Here is a 12790-nt window from a genome sequence, read left to right on the forward strand (position 1 = left end):
CTAGGTACTGGGCTTTACAGAATGAACCACATGCAATGAAATAAGGTTCCACAATGAACTTAATACTATGAACTGGGCTTTGCAGAATGAATCAGTTGCAATGAAAAAAGGGCCCACAATGAACACAATGCCATGTACTGAGCATTGAAGAATGAACCAGATTCCATGAAATAAGTGTCTACAATGAACACAATGCTATGTACTTGGCTTTGCAGAATCAACCAGTTGCAATGAAGAAAGAGTCCACAATGAGCACAATGCTATGTACTGGGCTTTACAGAAGGAACCAGGTGCAATGAAAAGAGTCCCAAATGAACACAATGCCATGCACTGAGCGTTGAATAATGAACCAGTTTACATGAAATAAGGGTCTACAATGAACACGATGCTATGTACTTGGCTTTGCAGAATCAACCAGTTGCAATGAAGAAAGGGTCCATTGGGCTTTACGGAATGAACCAGTTGCAATGAAATAAGGTTCCACAATGAACACAACGCTATGTGCTGGGCTTGTCAGATTAAACCAGTTGGAAATAGATAAGGGTCCACAATCAAGACAATGGTGTGTACTGGGCTTTAGAGAATGAACCAGGTGGAATGAAATGTTCAAAAATTAGCACAATGCTATGTCCTGGTCTTTATAGAATGAACTAGTTGCAATGAAATAAGGGTCCACAATCAACACAATGCTGTGTACTGGGCTTTAGCGAATGAAGCAGTTGCAATGAAATAAGGGTCAGGAATGTACACAATGCTATGTACTAGGGTTTACAGAACGAACCAGTTGCAATGAAATAAGGGTCCACAATGAACACAATGCTATGAACTGGGCTTTGCCGAATGAACCAGGTGCAAAGAAATGACCCACAATGAATACAATGCTGTGAACTGGGCATTACAGAATGAACCAGTTGCAATGAAATAAGGGTCCAAAATGAGCACAATGCTATGTATTGGGCATTACAGAATGAAGCAGTTGCAATGAAACAAGGTTCCACAATGAACACAATGGTATGTCCTGGGCATTACAGTATGAAGCAGTTGCAATAAACAAGGTTCCACAATGAACACAATGCTATGTACTGGGCATTACAGAATGAACCAGTTGTAATGAAATAAGGGTCCACAATGAACACGCTACGTACTGGACTTTATGGAATGTATCAGGTGCAATGAAATAAAGAGTCCACAATGAATACAATGCTATGAACTGGGATTTGCATAATGAACCAGGTGCAAATAAATGATCCACAATGAATACAGTGCTATGTGCTGGACTTTACTGAATGAACCAGTTGCAATGAAATAAGGTTAAAAATGAACTTAATGCTGTGAACTGGGCATTACAGAATAAACCAGTTGCAATGAAATAAGCGTCCAAAATGAGCACAATGCTATGTATTGGGCATTACAGAATGAACTAGTTGCAATGAAATAAGGGTCCACAAAGAACACAATGCTATGAACTGGGCTATAGAGAATGAACCAGTTGCAATGAAATAAGGGTCAACAATGAACACACTATGTACTGTGCTTTATGGTGCAATGAACCAGGTGCAATGAAATAAGAGTCCAAAATGAACACAATGCCATGTACTGAACGTTGAAGAATGAACCAGTTTCCGTGAAATAAGGGTCTACAATGAACACGATGCTATGTACTTGGCTTTGCAGAATCAACCAGTTGCAATGAAGAAAGGTTCCACTGGGCTTTACGGAATGAACCACTTGTGATGAAATAAGTCAACATTGAACACAATGCTATGAACTGGGCTTTTCAGATTAAACCAGTTGGAAATAGAGAAGGGTCCACAATCAAGACAATGCTACGTACTATGCCTTAGAGAATGAACCAGGTGGAATGAAATGTTCAAAAATGAGAACAATGTTATGTACTGGGCATTACAGAATGAACCAGTTGCAATGAAATGTTCAAAAATGAGAACAATGCTATGTACTGGGCTTTACAGGAAGAACCAGGTGAAATGAAAAAAGGGTCCACAATGAACACAATGCTATGTGCTGGATTTTACAAAAGGCACCAGTTGCAATGAAACAAGTTTAAAAAATGAACTTAATGCTATGAACTGGGCATTACAGAATCAACATGTTGCAATGAAGAAAGGGTCCACTGGGCTTTGCAGAATGAATCAGTTGCAATGAAATAAGGGTCCACAATGAACACAATGCTATGTGCTGGGCTTCTCAGTTGGAAATAAATAAGGGTCCACAATCAAGACAATGCTATGTACTGGGCTTTAGAGAATGAACCAGGTGGAATGAAATGTTCAAAAATGAGCACAATGCTATGTCCTGGTCTTTATAGAATGAACAAGGTGCAATGAAATAGGGGTCCACAATCAACACAATGCTGTGTACTGGGCTTTAGAGAATGAACCAGTTGCAATCAAATAAGGGTCCACAATGAACACAATGCTATGAACTGGGCTATAGAGAATGAACCAGTTGCAATGAAATAAGGGTCCACAATCAACACAATGGTGTGTACTGGGCATTACAGAATGAACTAGTTGCAATGAACTAAGGGTCCACAAAGAACAAAATGCTATGAACCGGGCTATAGAGAATGAACCAGTTGCAATGAAATAAGGGTCAACAATGAACACGCTATGTACTGTGCTTTTTGGTGCAGTGAACCAGGAGCAATGAAATAAGGGTCCAAAATGAACACAATGCCATGTACTGAGCGTTGAAGAATGAACCAGTTTCTGTGAAATAAGGGTCTACAATGAACACGATGCTATGTACTTGGCTTTGCAGAATCAACCAGTTGCAATGAAGAAAGGGTCCACTGGGCTTTACGGAATGAACCTGTTGCAATGAAATAAGGGTCCACAATGAACACAATGATATGTACTGGGCATTACAGAATGAAACAGTTGCAATGAAATAAGGGTCCACAAACAACACAATGCTTTACAGAATGAAACAGTTGCAATGATATAAGGGTCCACAATGAACACAATGCTATTTACTTTGCTTTGCAGAATCAACCAGTTGCAATGAAAAAAGGTTCCACTGGGCTTTACGTAATGAACCAGTTGCAATGAAGGTTCCACTGGGCTTTACGGAATGAACCAATTGCGATGAAATAAGTCAACAATGAACACAATGCTATGAACTGGGCTTTGCAGAATGAATCAGTTGCAATGAAATAAGGGTCCACAATGAACACAACGCTATGTGCTGGGCTTGTCAGATTAAACCAGTTGGAAATAGATAAGGGTCCACAATCAAGACAATGGTGTGTACTGGGCTTTAGAGAATGAACCAGGTGGAATGAAATGTTCAAAAATTAGCACAATGCTATGTCCTGGTCTTTATAGAATGAACTAGTTGCAATGAAATAAGGGTCCACAATCAACACAATGCTGTGTACTGGGCTTTTGCGAATGAAGCAGTTGCAATGAAATAAGGGTCAGAAATGTACGCAATGCTATGTACTAGGGTTTACAGAACGAACCAGTTGCAATGAAATAAGGGTCCACAATGAACACAATGCTATGTGCTGGGCTTGTCAGATTAAACCAGTTGGAAATAGAGAAGGGTCCACAATCAAGACAATGCTATGTACTATGCTTTAGAGAATGAACCAGGTGGAATGAAATGTTCAAAAATGAGCACAATGCTATGTATTGGTCTTTATACAATGAACCAGCTGCAATGAAATAAGGGTCCACAATGAGAACAATACTGTGTACTGGGCTTTACAGACGGAACCTGGTGCAATGAAATAAGGGTCCTCAATGAGCACAATGCTATGTACTGGGCTTTACAGGAGGAACCAGGTGCAATGAAATAAGGGTCCACAATGTACACAATGTTGTGTACTGGGGTTTACAGAACGAACTAGTTGCAATGAAATAAGGGTCCACAATGAGAACAATGCTGTGTACTGGGCTTTACAGACGGAACCTGGTGCAATGAAATAAGGGTCCTCAATGAGCACAATGCTATGTACTGGGCTTTACAGGAGGAACCAGGTGCAATGAAATAAGGGTCCACAATGTACACAATGTTGTGTACTGGGGTTTACAGAACGAACCAGTTGCAATGAAATAAGGGTCCACAATGAACACAATGCTATGTGCTGGATTTTACAGAATGAACCAGTTGCAATGAAAAAAGGTTAAAAAATGAACTTAATGCTATGAACTGGGTATTACAGAATGAACTAGTTGCAATGAAATAAGGGTCAAGAATGAACACGCTATGTACTGGGCTTTATGGAATGAACCAGGTGCAATGAAATAAGAGTCCAAAATGAACACAATACCATGCACTGAGCGTTGAAGAATGAACCAGTTTACATGAAATAAGGGTCTATAATGAACACGATGCTATGTACTTGGCTTTGCAGAATCAACCAGTTGCAATGAAATGAGGGTCCATAATAAACTTAATGCTATGAACTGAGCTTTGCAGAATGGACCAGTTGAAATGAAATAAGGGTCCACAATGAACACAATGCCATGTGCTGGGCATGTCAGATTAAACCAGTTGGAAATAGAGAAGGGTCCACAATCAAGACAATGCTATGTACTGGGCTTTAGAGAATGAACCAGTTGGAATCAAATGTTCAAAAATGAGCATCATGCTATGAACTGGGCATTCCAGAATGAAGCAGTTGCAATGAAACACATCAAGTAGGAAATAAGGTACCACTTATAAAGTGGGGAGGCAAATTTAACTAATTTACAACATTGGAATGAGGAAGTGCTGTCACAGTGGATGATGAAGCAGCTGCTCCCCCCTCTGGCCAGAATCGAACATCCCCTCAGGAGAAGGTTAAATTGCCTCTGTGTCTGTTTCTGTCTCGGTTCTATGTGGAACCAGTTGCAATGAAATAAGGGTCCACAATGAACACACTATGTACTGGGCATTACAGAATGAACTAGTTGCAATGAAATAAGGGTCCACAAAGAACACAATGCTATGAACTGGGCTATTGAGAATGAACCAGTTGCAATGAAATAAGGGTCCACAATGAACACGCTATGTACTGTGCTTTATGGTGCAATGAACCATGTGCAATGAAATAAGAGTCCAAAATGAACACAATGAGCATTGAAGAATGAACCAGTTTCCATGTAATAAGGGTCTACAATGAACACGATGCTATGTACTTGGCTTTGCAGAATCAACCAGTTGCAATGAAGAAAGGGTCCACTGGGTTTTACGGAATGAACCAGTTGCAATGAAATAAGGGTCCACACTGAACACGCTATGTTCTGGGCTTTATGGAATGAACCAGGTGCAATGAAATACGAGTCCAAAATGAACACAATGCCATGTACTGAGCGTTGAGGAATGAACCAGTTTCCATGAAATAAGGGTCTACAATGAACATGATGCTATGTACTTGGCTTTGCAGAATCAACCAGTTGCAATGAAGAAAGGGTCCACTGGGCATTACGGAATGAAGCAGTTGCAATGAAATAAGGGTTCACAAACAACACAATGCTATGTACTGGGCATTACAGAATGAACCAATTGCAATAAAATAAGGTTCCACAATGAACACAATGCTATGTACTGGGCTTTACAGAATGAACTAGTTGCAATGAAATAAGGCTATTAGAAAATGCATAACCATATAAACAAAACCATATATATATATAAACAGATCACATTATTTCTTATTCTCTCTCTTCATCTAATTCTAAATTCAAGCTCTGTTTAATATTATAAAGATATATTTTTAAAAAGGAATGGTTGCAGAGAGTTGTAATTGTTTTCCAACTGTGTTTATTTTGAGCCACCTGTGTGTCCATGGCTCCATTTTTTGACAGCCTGACCAGCAGTTTCGGGCTTTTAAAATACGTGCACTGGAACAGTCCACACAGGGGAAAGGGAAGGAAGTCACGTGTTTTACATGACTGCAGATATATAATCTTGTGAAGATGCACATTTTTTGGCTGGAATCGAGTTTTAAGCACACCCTTTAAACATTTGCTTTTCAGCTGTTAACCCAATTCCTTCCACACTTTCCCCAAACATTATTTAGTCACCCCACCCTCTTTATCCCAGTTACTTCTGGATTGTACTGCATGTGTAGAAGGACCTGCCGTATCTATGAGGGCTTGCCGTGTCATTTGCTCCATACATAAAAATACATTTTGTGACTTGGGAGTTTCTTTTTTCTTTGCTTGTTTGAAATCAAGGAATTCCACCAGAAACAGATACAGAAAAAGTGGATATACACTTGCATTAATATTACTGCCATTTAAAAATATGAGCCATCATGATCCACAATGTGTGGATTGCCAAACTCACTCTATTTGGTGAAAAAAAATTGAGAGGGATTTCCTTCAAATAAAGAACAGTAGTTTTGTCCAAGTTTAACATCATTCTAAGAAAGGAGTACATTTTTTCCCCAAGTTAACATCATTCTAAGCAAGAAGAACTATTTGCTCCCAAGAGATATCACTCTCACGCTCTGTTTGTGTTATTTATATGCAAAATCATACAAACATAACTGAACAATTGAAACTTAGATGGCTATTTCTTTTATCTGCATGGAGTCTTACTAGCTTAGAAGTTGTTTTTAAAAATAACAACAATGCCACGTCTTGCTGCTAAATTAAAAAATTATAACGGTTGCAGATCAGAACCAACACAGAGCAAAATTACCATATTTACTTAAATCTAATGCTCAACGTTTTTGGCTAAACGACCTCCCCAAACTTAGAGTGTGTATTAAATTCACATCATACAGTGAGCCAAAGCCAAAGGGTAAGTTGCTTCAGGAGCTGCATGTGGTGCTCCTGTTTGAGGGATGTCATCTCTCATTTAATTGTCATGGCTCAATGCTATGCAATCCTGGAATTTGTAGTTTGGTGAGGTATCAGCATTCTTTGGCAGAGAAGGCTCAAGGCCTTGTCAAACTACTGCTTTCATGATTCCATAGAATTGGACCAAAGCAGTTAAAGTGAATTCCTTCTATAGCATATATGCATCCCAAGGTTTTCCTTTCAATTGCTGGAAGCTTTGGTGTTCTAACATTTTTTGTTTTTAAAGAAGGAATCCTAAACAGGCAGCAACTGCAATGTGTACCTTTTTGGCCAAATTACAAAGAGTGCACTTTTGGCCGCTGCACATTACATTCTCCAGCAATTTTTTTCAAGGCTTTGGAAATTGAGGTGCACATTAGATTCAATGGCACATTAGACTCTGGTAAATACAGGCATGTACCAACCTTTCTCTTTCCATTTCATTTCATCTGTGTTGCATTACAATTCCCATCATCCTCATTCATCACCCATTATGGTTGGAGGATTTGTATTACAGCACAACTGAAGAGTACCAGGCAGAAAAAAGCTGTTGTATATTAAGGTACTTGTATTCACCTATTAATCAAATGCAAACCATTCTGGAGAACTTTTGCCATGACCCCCCCCCCCCCTCTAAAAACTGGGTTAGAGCCAAACTTCATGGAGGTTGGGAGATTTTGCAAATTACCTATAAATTATCCTGATAGAATCCTAGAATGAGGCCACTTTGAGGTTTTGAAGCTGCCCCTTCTTCTTGATTATATTTTTTTCATTTTCAAGTTGATATATTAATGTATCATTGATGCCAACATGAGTCGGCAGTGCAGTGAGAGCTCCTTCAACATGAGCAGCATTACACTACACAATAATCTACTGAATCTGTGGTTTTCCATGCAACATGAATCTCAATTACAGCCCCCCTAATTGCTGTAAAATGAAGGCAATTGATTATTTCTCACAAGCTTCATTTTCCTCTCCAGCATTCAAGGATCTATTAGGCATTCAACCTTTTTACCTGTGAAAGAAGAAGCTGTTTACATAAATAATGTGAGGTTCTCTCTTTAAAAAGCTAGCTAGAAAAAGGAAGAAAATATGATCTGTATTATTTTTTACCTCCAAATCTCTGAGGTGTGTTACTAATTTCAAGTTGGCAGTATCAGACCTGAAATCTTATTGGTGTCTTACAGAGATGCAAATTCCCCCATGGAAGCAGTTGGACATTTTTGTCCAATGCAGAATGGATGTTTTGATTTTAAGATTGCAAAAGAAAGGTGGTGCTTGTTGTATCATTTCACAAAGTTGTGTTATTTTGATATAGGTTTATGTGTAATGTATGTATGGATATACATTGTACATATGTATTTGGTGACACTGTGTCACAATCCAGAAATGAAGCAGTGTTTCCCAACAGCCATGGTATTGCATTGTAAAGTTATGCAGTGTCCACCCATTTTGGGATCTTTTCAATATGTGGCAATTCTAGGTTAACCCTCTTATTTCACTTCCAAAGAGTTTGTTACTGAATCCACACAGAAGTAGCCTTACAATTAAGGATGTAAATATTAGCTAATTTTGTTATTGAAGGAAGCAGTGAGTAATTTTATCAAATTTCTTGCTGCTGCAAGAATGTATTTGTCCTGCAAACTGAGCAGACTTTTCAGAAGTGTTCAGAAATCTATTGATTTTTCCCATAAGAAATATTTTCATTCCCATCTACTGTATGTAACATATCAGAACAAAGAAAATAACCCTAACCTTCCCCCACCCACCCAAAATCACCTGGGAGGAGAAGAAAACAAACTTTTTTTCTGGAGTTACTGAAATTCATTGCAGTAAGCAGATTCATTATGAGCACATCTTATTGGGTTAAGCTAACTCGGGGGAAACCTGAATCCCGTAACAGGATTTGTAGTCTTTCTTGAGTTAGGGATTGTCGAGACAGCTGGGTCAATTCCTAACCTTTTTTGTGTGTGTGTCAGGAGCAACTTGAGTCGCTTCTGGAGTGAGAGAATTGCCGTCTGCAAGGACATTGCTCAGGGGGTGCCCGGATGTTTTGGGTTTTTTTTTTATGTTTTTACCATCCTTGTGGGAGGCTTCTCTCATGTCCCCGCATGGAGCTGGAGCTGATAGAGGGAGCTCATCTGCAGTCTCCCCGGGTGAGATTCGAACCTGGCAACTTTCAGGTCAGCAACCCAACCTTCAAGTGACAAGGCTTTATTCCACTATGCCATCCGGGGGCTCCTGATTCCTAACCTGAATCTATGGTAGCTATCTAGACTGGTCTTCCCTGGTCTCAGGAGGCCGAGAGACACAGCATGTCATTCCTATCTCATATTTTTTCCAGACAATTTACTATCAGTGTGGAATGGGATGGGGAATTGGGGGCTTTCCCCCCTTCTTGCCACCTTAGCAAGCATCAATTTCTCTAATTTCAGCAAGGGTTCTTTAACAGCAAGTTCAATGTGGGTTGTGGCTGAGGTCCTGGAGGGCAGCTCAGGGAGTCCCAAGTAGGTCACCAAATGGCCGAATCCAGCATCCCAAGGTACTTCCAGACAGTGTCAAAATGCGGGTCAAATAAGCGGGGCAAAAAAACCACAGGACCTGACAGCAAGTCAAAACACAGACCTGTCAGTCTCGGTAAATGACACCTGACACCTTCATTTGTAGCAAATTTTAGAAATCCACAAGATGGACAGGGGACATACAACAGAAGTTTACTTTTTTAAAAATCAACACTCTAAGATGCACTACACGTCATATGCGCTCATGCGGATATCTAAATGTATGCACAAGCAGATTTCTTATTATCTTTCTTCACCCTACTGTAAGGTAAAACTCTATTCAATTTCATAAATATCAGAACAAAGGAATGGTTGCAGAGAGTTCTCATTGTAATTGCTTTCCATTTGTGTTTCCATTTAGCCACCTGTGTGTCCGTAGTTCCATTTGTTTACAGACCAAATCAGCCATTTTGGGATTTTAATATACATACGCTGGAGCAATCTAAACCAGGGTATACCAATGAAATCACAAGTTTTCCTTGACTGCAGTGATTATGCAGTCATGTGAATCTGCACATTTTGGGGTGAAATCGGGTTACAAACCACCTTTTTAACATATGTTTTTCAGCTGTTAATCCGAATCAGCAGGCATTTTCATGAAACATCATTTAGCCCCCCCCCCCCACATGCACCCCCCCCCCCCCGTTTATCCCGGTTTCTTCCATGTTTTTGGACATATGTAGAAGGGTCCCCAGACATCCGAGTGGGACTGATTTTGTGGTCAGTGTAAAAGGGCCCTGAAATTTTTAAAAATTCCTGCAAGATTTGATTTTTTTATTTGTTTTGACTTTCTTCCACCCTTTGTTTTCTTCATAGGGTAAATAATGTTCTGCACACATGAAAAAACTTGATCATGCAACATTTTTATACCCAACTATACAATGGACAAGATCCTCAAGGTAGAGCTATATTGTTGAAGAGCAAAGTCAGAATACCTCATGCCAATTTCAGGTTCTGAGAATGGTTCATGAATGCTGGATAGTGGAAAAAGCTGATAGTGACAGGATCAATTCATTTGAAATGCAGTGTTGGGAGAATATTCTGAGGATACCCTGGACTTCCAAAGGGTTGTCCTCGAGCAAATCAAGCCTGAACTCAACCTAGAAGCCAAGATGACTCAACTGAGACCTATTCAGAAGAAGCCATGCAGTAAGAGACAACATAATTCAAAACCCACAAAGAAGAAATACATTTCTCGGGCCAAGTCGAAAATATAAAATACATTATCCAAGTTTTTGCAGCTTCACTAGCTTCTTCATCTGGCAAAGACATATCCAGTATAACAACAACTCAAAGTCAAGAAATCTATAAATCAGGGACAGGTTTTCGGGAGTTGTGATAACCACGTTGTTAAGCAGTCCATGAATTGCAAATCTATAAAGTACACTTGCAGTACTTAGGGAAAATGTTCTACAGCTGCCACACTCCCAATGTCTTGGTTATAGCCTTTTGCTCCATCTTTGGGGATGATCTCAGACAGGCTCTTGAGCCTCCACCTTTCCCTGGTACTAAATGTCTTCTGTTCCAGCTCTGAACCCACTTAACCTGGTAAACAGAAAGAGAACACGGCTGGCTTATAAGCAGCTGCTATGGCTCCTTCATAGGTAAGTCTACTTCATCTTTATTGGAGGGTGAACTCTCAAAGTCATATATGTTGCATGATATGTTGGTTTTGCTGGACACCTTAGTGACTTTCAATATAATTGGCTTTCTGGGCTGCCTCACTGGGATGTGGTTTAGAAACGCACAGTGGCTTCATTCCTCCCTTGGGGAGCGAACTCAAAAGATGGTGTTGGAGCATTCCTGATGTTTCTTGATCAATATTCACTTTGATGTATGTTTCAGCTGTTTTTTAATTGTATTCAAACTTGAGTCTTAATTTTGGAAGAAAGGTGGGATGGTAGTGATAATGACAGAAAATATCTGCAGAAGAAACAGGCATCTATATATATATATATATAAAAGAGTGATGGAATCCTGGCGACCGACAAAACAACAAAACTACAGGCCCCCCAACCTCGAAATTTGACAACACAACCCATGCCTCTAGGTTGTTACAACAAAATGAAAAGAAAAATAAACTCCTAATTAGAGGGAAAGGAATAATTGTTTTTATCCAATTGCTGCCATTTAGAAGGCTAAGCTCTGCCCACTTGGTCTCCTAGCAACCTACTCAGCCCAGGGGACAGGCAGAGTTAGGCCTCTTCCACACTGTCTATAAAATACAGATTATCAGATTTTATTATATGGCAGTGTAGACTCAAAGCCCTTCCACAGAGCTATATAACCCATTTATAATCTTATATTATCTACTTTGAACTGGATTATATTGACTTCACACTGCCATATAATCCACTTCAGTGTACATTTTATCCAGCTGGGTAGAAGGGGCCTCATATAATCCAGTTCTAAGCAGATAATATAAGATTATAAATATACAGTACAGTCGCACTTATCCAACATAAACAGGCCGGCAGAACTTTGGATAAGTAAATATGTTGGATAATAAGAAGGGATTCAGGAAAAGACGATTAAACATCAAATTAGGTAATAATTATACAAATTAAGCACCAAAACATCATGTTATACAACAAATTTGACAGAAAAAGTAGTTCCATGTGCAGTAATGCTATGTACTAATTACTGTATTTACAAATTTACCACCAAAATATCACAATGAATTTAAAACACTGACTACAAAAACATTCACTACTAAAAGGCAGACTGCATTGGATAATCCAGAACATTGGATAAGTGAATGTTGGATAGGTGAGATTCTACTGTAATATGAAATAATTACTGTGATAGAATAATACAGAACAATATAATCTCTAAAACCAGGACAGTAAATAAAGAGCAACACTCTGAAAGCAGGGAAATGGGAAACTCCACAAAGGAAACAATCAGGGCCAGGTAACACCTCTCCAGGAAGGATTCTTCCAGAAAGGAAGCTGACAATGGAGTGAAGCAGTGTATATTACCAAAGTCATCATCATCATCATTATTATTATTATTATTATTATTATTATTATTATTATTATTATTATTATTATTATTTTATTTTATTATGACACAGAAATACAAGATAGATATGCTGGATTTCATATCACAAAATCACAAGTCGAACACTTCCCAAGTGTCTAGGACTGTGTGATGTATTTTCGGATGATGCGTGCAGATCCCAGTAGGGTGGCCTTTTGCAGCTGGCAGATCGTAATTTTGTCAATGTCTATTGTTTCCAAATGCCGGCTGAGATCTTTTGGCACGGCACCCAATGTGCCCATCACCACCGGGACCACCTGCACTGGTTTCTGCCAGAGTCTTTGAAGTTCAATCTTGAGGTCCTGATAGCGGCTGAGTTTTTCCTGTTGTTTTTTGTCAATTCGACTGTCACCTGGGATGGCAACATCAATGATCCAAACCTTGTTCTTTTCC

Source organism: Anolis carolinensis, chromosome 3, assembly GCF_035594765.1.
Source record: "Anolis carolinensis isolate JA03-04 chromosome 3, rAnoCar3.1.pri, whole genome shotgun sequence".
NCBI classification, from domain to species: domain Eukaryota; kingdom Metazoa; phylum Chordata; class Lepidosauria; order Squamata; family Dactyloidae; genus Anolis; species Anolis carolinensis.